This window comes from Pleuronectes platessa, chromosome 17 (assembly GCF_947347685.1).
Source record: "Pleuronectes platessa chromosome 17, fPlePla1.1, whole genome shotgun sequence".
NCBI classification, from domain to species: Eukaryota; Metazoa; Chordata; class Actinopteri; order Pleuronectiformes; family Pleuronectidae; genus Pleuronectes; species Pleuronectes platessa.
The window spans coordinates 939,778-952,948 of NC_070642.1; positions in this window are offsets into that span (position 1 = coordinate 939,778).

Sequence of the window (13,171 nt, forward strand, 5' to 3'; positions counted from 1 at the left end):
AATTTTTTTTTTAAAATCAAATTAATAAAAAAACTGTCCTTGCACATCCTGTGGGGCGCAAATTATGTGGGGCGCACATCCTGCGGCGCACATCCTGCTGCGCACATGAATAAAAATAATATTAAAACATTTTTACAAAAAAAAAATATTTAAATATAACTAATAAAAAACCTTGCTTCCACATCCTGTGGGGCGCAAATTATGTGGGGCGCACATCCTGCAGCGCACATGCTGCTGCGCAAATAAATAAAAATAAAATTAAAAACAATTTACAATTTTTTTTTTTTAAATCAAATTAATAAAAAAACTGTGCTTGCACATCCTGTGGGGCGCAAATTCTGTGGGGCGCACATCCTGCGGCGCACAACCTGCTGCGAACATACATAAAAATAATATTAAAAACAAATTACAATTTTTTTTTTAAATCAAATTAATAAACAAACTGTGCTTGCACATCCTGTGGGGCGCAAATTCTGTGGGGCGCACATCCTGCGGCGCACATCCTGCTGCGCACATAAATAAAAATAATATTAAAACATTTTTACAAAAAAAAATATTTAAATCAAATTAATAAACAAACTGTGCTTGCACATCCTGTGGGGCGCAAATTCTGTGGGGCGCACATCCTGCGGCGCACATCCTGCTGCGCACATAAATAAAAATAATATTAAAACATTTTTACAAAAAAAAATATTTAAATCAAATTAATAAAAAAACTGTGCTTGCACATCCTGTGGGGCGCAAATTCTGTGGGGCGCACATCCTGCGGCGCACATCCTGCTGCGCACATAAATAAAAATAATATTAAAACATTTTTACAAAAAAAAATATTTAAATCAAATTAACAAAAAAAATGTGCTCCTTTGGGGCGCAAATTCTGTGGGGCGCACATCCTGCGGCGCACATCCTGCTGCACACATAAATAAAAATAATATTAAAAACAAATTACAATTTTTTTTTTTAAATCAAATTAATAAAAAAACTGTCCTTGCACATCCTGTGGGGCGCAAATTATGTGGGGCGCACATCCTGCGGCGCACATCCTGCTGCGCACATAAATAAAAATAATATTAAAAACAATTTACAATTTTTTTTTTTAAATCAAATTAATAAAAAAACTGTCCTTGCACATCCTGTGGGGCGCAAATTCTGTGGGGCGCACATCCTGCGGCGCAAATCCTGCTGCGCACAAGAATAAAAATAATATTAAAACATTTTTACAAAAAAAAATATTTAAATCAAATTAATAAAAAAAATGTGCTTGCACATCCTGTGGGGCGCAAATTATGTGGGGCGCACATCCTGCTGCGCACATAAATAAAAATAATATTAAAAACAAATTACAATTTTTTTTTTTTAAATCAAATTAATAAAAAAACTGTCCTTGCACATCCTGTGGAGCGCAAATTTTGGGGGGCGCACATCCTGCGGCGCAAATTCTGCTGCGCACATGAATAAAAATAATATTAAAACATTTTTACAAAAAAAAATATTTAAATCATATTAATAAAAAAACTGTGCTTGCACATCCTGTGGGGCGAAAATTCTGTGGGGCGCACATCCTGCGGCACACATCCTGCTGCGCACATAAATACAAATAATATTGAAACAAATTTACAAGTTTTTTTTTTTAAATCAAATTAATAAAAAAACTGTGCTTGCACATCCTGTGGGGCGCAAATTCTGTGGGGCGCACATCCTGCGGCGCACATCCTGCTGCGCACATAAATAAAAATAATATTAAAACATTTTTACAAAAAAAAATATTTAAATCAAATTATTAAAAAAACTGTGCTTGCACATCCTGTGGGGCGCAAATTCTGTGGGGCGCACATCCTGTGGCGCACATCCTGCTGCGCAAATAAATAAAAATAAAATTAAAAAAAATTTACAATTTTTTTTTTTCAAATCAAATTAATAAAAAAACTGTGCTTGCACATCCTGTGGGGCGCACATCCTGCGGCGCACATCCTGCTGCGCACATAAATAAAAATAAAATAAATCATTTTTACAAAAAAAAATATTTAAATCAAATTAATAAAAAAACTGTGCTTGCACATCCTGTGGGGCGAAAATTCTGTGGGGCGCACATCCTGCGGCGCACATCCTGCTGTGCACATGAATAAAAATAATATTAAAACACTTTTACAAAAAAATATATTTAAATCAAATTAATAAAAAAACTGTGCTTGCACATCCTGTGGGGCGCAAATTATGTGGGGCGCACATCCTGCGGCGCACATCCTGCTGCGCACATAAATAAAAATAATATTAAAACATTTTTACAAAAAAAAATATTTAAATATAACTAATAAAAAACCTTGCTTGCACATACCTGTGGGGCGCAAATTATGTGGGGCGCACATCTTGCGGCGCACATCCTGCTGCGCACATAAATAAAAATAATATTAAAAACAATTTACAATTTTTTTTTTTAAATCAAATTAATAAAAAAACTGTGCTTGCACATCCTGTGGGGCGCAAATTCTGTGGGGCGCACATCCTGTGGCGCACATCCTGCTGCGCACATAAATAAAAATAATATTAAAAACGTTTTTACAAAAAAAAATATTTAAATCAAATTGATAAAAAAAATGTGCTTGCACATCCTGTGGGGCGCAAATTCTGTGGGGCGCACATCCTGCGGCGCACATCCTGCTGCGCACATACATAAAAATAATATTAAAAACAAATTACAATTTTTTTTTTAAATCAAATTAATAAAAAAACTGTCCTTGCACATCCTGTGGGGCGCAAATTCTGTGGGGCGCACATCCTGCAGCGCACATCCTGCTGCGCAAATAAATAAAAATAAAATTAAAAAAAATTTACAATTTTTTTTTTTTAAATCAAATTAATAAAAAAACTGTGCTTGCACTTCCTCTGGGGCGCAAATTATGTGGGGCGCAAATTCTGTGGGGCGCACATCCTGTGGCGCACATCCTGCTGCGCACATAAATAAAAATGATATTAAAAACGTTTTTACAAAAAAAAATATTTAAATCAGATTATTAAAAAAACTGTGCTTGAACATCCTGTGGGGCGCAAATTATGTGGGGCGCACATCCTGCGGCACACATCCTGCTGCGCACATAAATAAAAATAATATTGAAACAAATTTACAAGTTTTTTTTTTTAAATCAAATTAATAAAAAAACTGTGCTTGCACATCCTGTGGGGCGAAAATTCTGTGGGGCGCACATCCTGCGGCGCACATCCTGCTGCGCACATACATAAAAATAATATTAAAACATTTTTACAAAAAAAAATATTTAAATATAACTAATGAAAAAACCTTGCTTGCACATCCTGTGGGGCGCAAATTATGTGGGGCGCACATCCTGCAGCGCACATCCTGCTGCGCAAATAAATAAAAATAAAATTAAAAAAAATTTACAATTTTTTTTTTTTAAATCAAATTAATAAAAAAACTGTGCTTGCACATCCTGTGGGGCGCAAATTATGTGGGGCGCACATCCCACGGCGCACATCCTGCTGCGCAAATAAATAAAAATAAAATTAAAAAAAATTTACAATTTTTTTTTTTCAAATCAAATTAATAAAAAAACTGTGCTTGCACATCCTGTGGGGCGCAAATTCTGTGGGGCGCACATCCTGCGGCGCACATCCTGCTGCGCACATAAATAAAAATAAAATAAAACATTTTTACAAAAAAAAATATTTAAATCAAATTAATAAAAAAACTGTGCTTGCACATCCTGTGGGGCGCAAATTCTGTGGGGCGCACATTCTGCGGCCCACATCCTGCTGCGCAAATAAATAAAAATAATATTAAAAACAATTTACAATTTTTTTTTTAAATCAAATTAATAAAAAAACTGTGCTTGCACATCCTGTGGGGCACAAATTCTTTGGGGCGCACATCCTGTGGCGCACATCCTGCTGCGCACATGAATAAAAATAATATTAAAAACGTTTTTACAAAAAAAAATATTTAAATCAAATTAATAAAAAAACTGTGCTTGCACATCCTGTGGGGCGCAAATTATGTGGGGCGCACATCCCACGGCGCACATCCTGCTGCGCACATAAATAAAAATAATATTGAAACAAATTTACAAGTTTTTTTTTTTAAATCAAATTAATAAAAAAACTGTGCTTGCACATCCTGTGGGGCGCAAATTCTGTGGGGCGCACATCCTGCGGCGCACATCCTGCTGTGCACATGAATAAAAATAATATTAAAACACTTTTACAAAAAAATATATTTAAATCAAATTAATAAAAAAACTGTGCTTGCACATCCTGTGGGGCGCAAATTATGTGGGGCGCACATCCTGCGGCGCACATCCTGCTGCGCACATAAATAAAAATAATATTAAAACATTTTTACAAAAAAAAATATTTAAATATAACTAATAAAAAACCTTGCTTGCACATACCTGTGGGGCGCAAATTATGTGGGGCGCACATCTTGCGGCGCACATCCTGCTGCGCACATAAATAAAAATAATATTAAAAACAATTTACAATTTTTTTTTTTAAATCAAATTAATAAAAAAACTGTGCTTGCACATCCTGTGGGGCGCAAATTCTGTGGGGCGCACATCCTGCGGCGCACATCCTGCTGCGCACATAAATAAAAATAAAATAAAACATTTTTACAAAAAAAAATATTTAAATCAAATTAATAAAAAAACTGTGCTTGCACATCCTGTGGGGCGCAAATTATGTGGGGCGCACATCCCACGGCGCACATCCTGCTGCGCAAATAAATAAAAATAAAATTAAAAAAAATTTACAATTTTTTTTTTTCAAATCAAATTAATAAAAAAACTGTGCTTGCACATCCTGTGGGGCGCAAATTCTGTGGGGCGCACATCCTGCGGCGCACATCCTGCTGCGCACATAAATAAAAATAAAATAAAACATTTTTACAAAAAAAAATATTTAAATCAAATTAATAAAAAAACTGTGCTTGCACATCCTGTGGGGCGCAAATTCTGTGGGGCGCACATTCTGCGGCCCACATCCTGCTGCGCAAATAAATAAAAATAATATTAAAAACAATTTACAATTTTTTTTTTAAATCAAATTAATAAAAAAACTGTGCTTGCACATCCTGTGGGGCACAAATTCTGTGGGGCGCACATCCTGTGGCGCACATCCTGCTGCGCACATGAATAAAAATAATATTAAAAACGTTTTTACAAAAAAAAATATTTAAATCAAATTAATAAAAAAACTGTGCTTGCACATCCTGTGGGGCGCAAATTATGTGGGGCGCACATCCCACGGCGCACATCCTGCTGCGCACATAAATAAAAATAATATTGAAACAAATTTACAAGTTTTTTTTTTTAAATCAAATTAATAAAAAAACTGTGCTTGCACATCCTGTGGGGCGAAAATTCTGTGGGGCGCACATCCTGCGGCACACATCCTGCTGCGCACATAAATAAAAATAATATTGAAACAAATTTACAAGTTTTTTTTTTTAAATCAAATTAATAAAAAAACTGTGCTTGCACATCCTGTGGGGCGCAAATTATGTGGGGCGCACATCCTGCGGCGAACATCCTGCTGTGCACATGAATAAAAATAATATTAAAACATTTTTACAAAAAAAAATATTTAAATATAACTAATAAAAAACCTTGCTTGCACATACCTGTGGGGCGCAAATTATGTGGGGCGCACATCCTGCGGCGCACATCCTGCTGCGCACATAAATAAAAATAAAATTAAAAAATATTTACAATTTTTTTTTTTCAAATCAAATTAATAAAAAAACTGTGCTTGCACATCCTGTGGGGCGCAAATTCTGTGGGGCGCACATCCTGCGGCGCACATCCTGCTGCGCACATAAATAAAAATAAAATAAAACATTTTTACAAAAAAAAATATTTAAATCAAATTAATAAAAAAACTGTGCTTGCACATCCTGTGGGGCGCAAATTCTGTGGGGCGCACATCCTGCGGCCCACATCCTGCTGCGCACATACATAAAAATAATATTAAAAACAAATTACAATTTTTTTTTTAAAATCAAATTAATAAAAAAACTGTCCTTGCACATCCTGTGGGGCGCAAATTCTGTGGGGCGCACATCCTGCGGCTCACATCCTGCTGTGCACATAAATAAAAATAATATTAAAACATTTTTACAAAAAAAAATATTTAAATCAAATTAATAAAAAAACTGTGCTTGCACATCCTGTGGGGCGCAAATTCTGTGGGGCGCACATCCTGCGGCGCACATCCTGCTGCGCACATAAATAAAAATAATATTAAAAACAATTTACAATTTTTTTTTTTAAATCAAATTAATAAAAAAACTGTCCATGCACATCCTGTGGGGCGCAAATTCTGTGGGGCACAAATTCTGTGGGGCTCAAATCCTGCGGCGCACATCCTGCTGCGCACATGAATAAAAATAATATTAAAACATTTTTACAAAAAAAATATTTAAATCAAATTAATAAAAAAACTGTCCTTGCACATCCTGTGGGGCGCAAATTCTGTGGGGCGCACATCCTGTGGCGCACATCCTGCTGCGCACATGAATAAAATAATATTAAAAACGTTTTTACAAAAAAAAAAATTTAAATCAAATTAATAAAAAAACTGTGCTTGCACATCCTGTGGGGCGCAAATTGTGTGGGTCGCACATCCCACGGCGCACATCCTGCTGCGCAAATAAATAAAAATAAAATTAAAAAATATTTACAATTTTTTTTTTTCAAATCAAATTAATAAAAAAACTGTGCTTGCACATCCTGTGGGGCGCAAATTCTGTGGGGCGCACATCCTGCGGCGCACATCCTGCTGCGCACATAAATAAAAATAAAATAAAACATTTTTACAAAAAAAAATATTTAAATCAAATTAATAAAAAAACTGTGCTTGCACATCCTGTGGGGCGCAAATTCTGTGGGGCGCACATCCTGCGGCCCACATCCTGCTGCGCACATACATAAAAATAATATCAAAAACAAATTACAATTTTTTTTTTTAAATCAAATTAATAAAAAAACTGTCCTTGCACATCATGTGGGGCGCAAATTATGCGGCGCACATCCTGCTGCGCACATGAATAAAAATAATATTAAAACATTTTTACAAAAAAAATATTTAAATCAAATTAATAAAAAAACTGTGCTTGCACATCCTGTGGGGCGCAAATTATGTGGGGCGCACATCCCACGGCGCACATCCTGCTGCGCAAATAAATAAAAATAAAGTTAAAAAATATTTACAATTTTTTTTTTTCAAATCAAATTAATAAAAAAACTGTGCTTGCACATCCTGTGGGGCGCACATCCTGCGGCGCACATCCTGCTGCGCACATAAATAAAAATAATATTAAAAACAAATTACAATTTTTTTTTTTAAATCAAATTAATAAAAAAACTGTGCTTGCACATCCTGTGGGGCGCACATCCTGCGGCGCACATCCTGCTGCGCACATAAATAAAAATAATATTAAAAACAAATTACAATTTTTTTTTTTAAATCAAATTAATAAAAAAACTGTCCTTGCACATCCTGTGGGGTTCAAATTCTGTGGGGCGCACATCCTGCGGCGCACATCCTGCTGCGCACATAAATAAAAATAATATTAAAACATTTTTACAAAAAAAATATTTAAATCAAACTAATAAAAAAACTGTCCTTGCACATCCTGTGGGGCGCAAATTCTGTTGGGCGCACATGAATAAAAATAATATTAAAACATTTTTACAAAAAAAATATTTAAATCAAATTAATAAAAAAACTGTACTTGCACATCCTGTGGGGCGCAAATTCTGTGGGGCGCACATCCTGCGGCGCACATCCTGCTGCGCACATAAATAAAAATAATATTAAAAACAATTTACAATTTTTTTTTTTTAAATCAAATAAATAAAAAAACTGTGCTTACACATCCTGTGGGGCGCACATCCTGCGGCGCACATCCTGCTGCGCACATAAATAAAAATAATATTAAAACATTTTTACAAAAAAAATATTTAAATCAAATTAATAAAAAAACTGTCCTTGCACATCCTGTGGGGCGCAAATTCTGTGGGGCGCACATCCTGCGGCGCACATCCTGCTGTGCACATGAATACAAATAATATTAAAACATTTTTACAAAAAAATATATCAAAATCAAATTAATAAAAAAACTGTGCTTGCACATTCTGTGGGGCGCAAATCCTGCGGCACACATCCTGCTGCGCATATAAATAAAAATAATGTTAAAACATTTTTACAAAAAAAAATATTTAAATCAAATTAATAAAAAAACTGTGCTTGCACATCCTGTGGGGCACAATTCTGTGGGGCGCACATCCTGCGTTACACATCCTGCTGCGCACATAAATAAAAATAATATTGAAACAAATTTACAAGTTTTTTTTTTTAAATCAAATTAATAAAAAAACTGTGCTTGCACATCCTGTGGGGCGCAAATTATGTGGGGCGCACATCCTGCGGCGCACATCCTGCTGTGCACATAAATAAAAATAATATTAAAAACAAATTACAATTTTTTTTTTAAATCAAATTAATAAAAAACTGTGCTTGCACATCCTGTGGGGCGCAAATTATGTGGGGCGCACATCCTGCGGCGCACATCCTGCTGTGCACATGAATAAAATAATATTAAAACATTTTTACTAAAAAATGTATTTAAATCAAATTAATAAAAAAACTGTGCTTGCACATCCTGTGGGATGCAAATTCTGTGGGGCGCACATCCTGCGGCGCACATCCTGCAGCGCACATAAATAAAAATAATATTAAAACATTTTTACAAAAAAATATATCAAAATCAAATTAATAAAAAAACTGTGCTTGCACATTCTGTGGGGCGCAAATCCTGCGGCACACATCCTGCTGCGCATATAAATAAAAATAATGTTAAAACATTTTTACAAAAAAAAATATTTAAATCAAATTAATAAAAAAACTGTGCTTGCACATCCTGTGGGGCACAAATTCTGTGGGGCGCACATCCTGCGTTACACATCTTGCTGCGCACATAAATAAAAATAATATTGAAACAAATTTACAAGTTTTTTTTTTTAAATCAAATTAATAAAAAAACTGTGCTTGCACATCCTGTGGGGCGCAAATTCTGTGGGGCGCACATCCTGCGGCGCACATCCTGCTGTGCACATGAATAAAAATAATATTAAAACATTTTTACAAAAAAATATATTTAAATCAAATTAATAAAAAAACTGTGCTTGCACATCCTGAGGGGCGCAAATTCTGTGGGGCGCACATCCTGCAGCTCAAATCCTGCTGCGCAAATAAATACAAATAAAATTAAAAACAAATTACAATTTTTTTTTTAAAATCAAATTAATAAAAAAACTGTGCTTGCACATCCTGTGGGGCGCAAATTATGTGGGGCACACATCCTGCGGCGCACATCCTGCTGTGCACATGAATAAAAATAATATTAAAACATTTTTACAAAAAAAAATATTTAAATCAAATTAATAAAAAAACTGTGCTTGCACATCCTGTGGGGCGCAAATTATGTGGGGCACACATCCTGCGGCGCACATCCTGCTGCGCACATAAATAAAAATAATATTAAAAACAATTTACAATTTTTTTTTTTTAAATCAAATTAATAAAAAAACTGTGCTTGCACATCCTGTGGGGCGCAAATTCTGTGGGGCGCACATCCTGCAGCGCACATCCTGCTGCGCAAATGAATAAAAATAAAATTAAAAACAATTTTTCAATTTTTTTTTTTTTAAATCAAATTAATAAAAAAAATGTGCTTTCACATCCTGTGGGGCGCAAATTCTGTGGGGCCCACATCCTGCGGCGCACATCCTGCTGCGCACATAAATAAAAATAATATTAAAAACAAATTACAATTTTTTTTTTAAAATCAAATTAATAAAAAAACTGTGCTTGCACATCCTGTGGGGCGCAAATTATGTGGGGCGCACATCCTGCGGCGCACATCCTGCTGTGCACATGAATAAAAATAATATTAAAACATTTTTACAAAAAAATGTATTTAAATCAAATTAATAAAAAAACTGTGCTTGCACATCCTGTGGGGCGCAAATTATGTGGGGCGCACATCCTGCGGCGCACATCCTGCTGTGCACATGAATACAAATAATATTAAAACATTTTTACAAAAAAATATATCAAAATCAAATTAATAAAAAAACTGTGCTTGCACATTCTGTGGGGCGCAAATCCTGCGGCACACATCCTGCTGCGCATATAAATAAAAATAATGTTAAAACATTTTTACAAAAAAAAATATTTAAATCAAATTAATAAAAAAACTGTGCTTGCACATCCTGTGGGGCACAATTCTGTGGGGCGCACATCCTGCGTTACACATCCTGCTGCGCACATAAATAAAAATAATATTGAAACAAATTTACAAGTTTTTTTTTTTAAATCAAATTAATAAAAAAACTGTGCTTGCACATCCTGTGGGGCGCAAATTATGTGGGGCGCACATCCTGCGGCGCACATCCTGCTGTGCACATAAATAAAAATAATATTAAAAACAAATTACAATTTTTTTTTTAAATCAAATTAATAAAAAACTGTGCTTGCACATCCTGTGGGGCGCAAATTATGTGGGGCGCACATCCTGCGGCGCACATCCTGCTGTGCACATGAATAAAATAATATTAAAACATTTTTACTAAAAAATGTATTTAAATCAAATTAATAAAAAAACTGTGCTTGCACATCCTGTGGGATGCAAATTCTGTGGGGCGCACATCCTGCGGCGCACATCCTGCAGCGCACATAAATAAAAATAATATTAAAACATTTTTACAAAAAAATATATCAAAATCAAATTAATAAAAAAACTGTGCTTGCACATTCTGTGGGGCGCAAATCCTGCGGCACACATCCTGCTGCGCATATAAATAAAAATAATGTTAAAACATTTTTACAAAAAAAAATATTTAAATCAAATTAATAAAAAAACTGTGCTTGCACATCCTGTGGGGCACAAATTCTGTGGGGCGCACATCCTGCGTTACACATCTTGCTGCGCACATAAATAAAAATAATATTGAAACAAATTTACAAGTTTTTTTTTTTAAATCAAATTAATAAAAAAACTGTGCTTGCACATCCTGTGGGGCGCAAATTCTGTGGGGCGCACATCCTGCGGCGCACATCCTGCTGTGCACATGAATAAAAATAATATTAAAACATTTTTACAAAAAAATATATTTAAATCAAATTAATAAAAAAACTGTGCTTGCACATCCTGAGGGGCGCAAATTCTGTGGGGCGCACATCCTGCAGCTCAAATCCTGCTGCGCAAATAAATACAAATAAAATTAAAAACAAATTACAATTTTTTTTTTAAAATCAAATTAATAAAAAAACTGTGCTTGCACATCCTGTGGGGCGCAAATTATGTGGGGCACACATCCTGCGGCGCACATCCTGCTGTGCACATGAATAAAAATAATATTAAAACATTTTTACAAAAAAAAATATTTAAATCAAATTAATAAAAAAACTGTGCTTGCACATCCTGTGGGGCGCAAATTATGTGGGGCACACATCCTGCGGCGCACATCCTGCTGCGCACATAAATAAAAATAATATTAAAAACAATTTACAATTTTTTTTTTTTAAATCAAATTAATAAAAAAACTGTGCTTGCACATCCTGTGGGGCGCAAATTCTGTGGGGCGCACATCCTGCAGCGCACATCCTGCTGCGCAAATGAATAAAAATAAAATTAAAAACAATTTTTCAATTTTTTTTTTTTTAAATCAAATTAATAAAAAAAATGTGCTTTCACATCCTGTGGGGCGCAAATTCTGTGGGGCCCACATCCTGCGGCGCACATCCTGCTGCGCACATAAATAAAAATAATATTAAAAACAAATTACAATTTTTTTTTTAAAATCAAATTAATAAAAAAACTGTGCTTGCACATCCTGTGGGGCGCAAATTATGTGGGGCGCACATCCTGCGGCGCACATCCTGCTGTGCACATGAATAAAAATAATATTAAAACATTTTTACAAAAAAATGTATTTAAATCAAATTAATAAAAAAACTGTGCTTGCACATCCTGTGGGGCGCAAATTCTGTGGGGCGCACATCCTGCGGCGCACATCCTGCTGCGCACATAAATAAAAATAATATTAAAACATTTTTACAAAAAAAATATTTAAATCAAATTAATAAAAAAACTGTCCTTGCACATCCTGTGGGGCGCAAATTCTGTGGGGCGCACATCCTGCGGCGAACATCCTGCTGCGCACATAAATAAAAATAATATTAAAAACAAATTACAATTTTTTTTTAAAAATCAAATTAATAAAAAAACTGTCCTTGCACATCCTGTGGGGCGCAAATTCTGTGGGGCGCACATCCTGCGGCGCACATCCTGCTGTGCACATGAATAAAAATAATATTAAAACATTTTTACAAAAAAATGTATTTAAATCAAATTAATAAAAAAACTGTGCTTGCACATCCTGTGGGGCGCAAATTCTGTGGGGCGCACATCCTGCGGCGCACATCCTGCTGCGCACATAAATAAAAATAATATTAAAACATTTTTACAAAAAAAATATTTAAATCAAATTAATAAAAAAACTGTCCTTGCACATCCTGTGGGGTGCAAATTCTGTGGGGCGCACATCCTGCGGCGAACATCCTGCTGCGCACATAAATAAAAATAATATTAAAAACAAATTACAATTTTTTTTTAAAAATCAAATTAATAAAAAAACTGTCCTTGCACATCCTGTGGGGCGCAAATTCTGTGGGGCGCAAATTCTGTGGGGCGCACATCCTGCGGCGCACATCCTGCTGCGCACATAAATAAAAATAATATTAAAACATTTTTACAAAAAAAAATATTTAAATCAAATTAATAAAAAAACTGTGCTTGCACATCCTGTGGGGCGCAAATTATGTGGGGCGCACATCCTGCGGCGCACATCCTGCTGCGCACATAAATAAAAATAATATTAAAACATTTTTACAAAAAAAATATTTAAATCAAATTAATAAAAAAACTGTGCTTGCACATCCTGTGGGGCGCAAATTATGTGGGGCACAAATTCTGTGGGGTGCACATCCTTCGGCGCACATCCTGCTGTGCACATAAATAAAAATAATATTAAAACATTTTTACAAAAAAAATATTTAAATCAAATTAATAAAAAAACTGTCCTTGCACATCCTG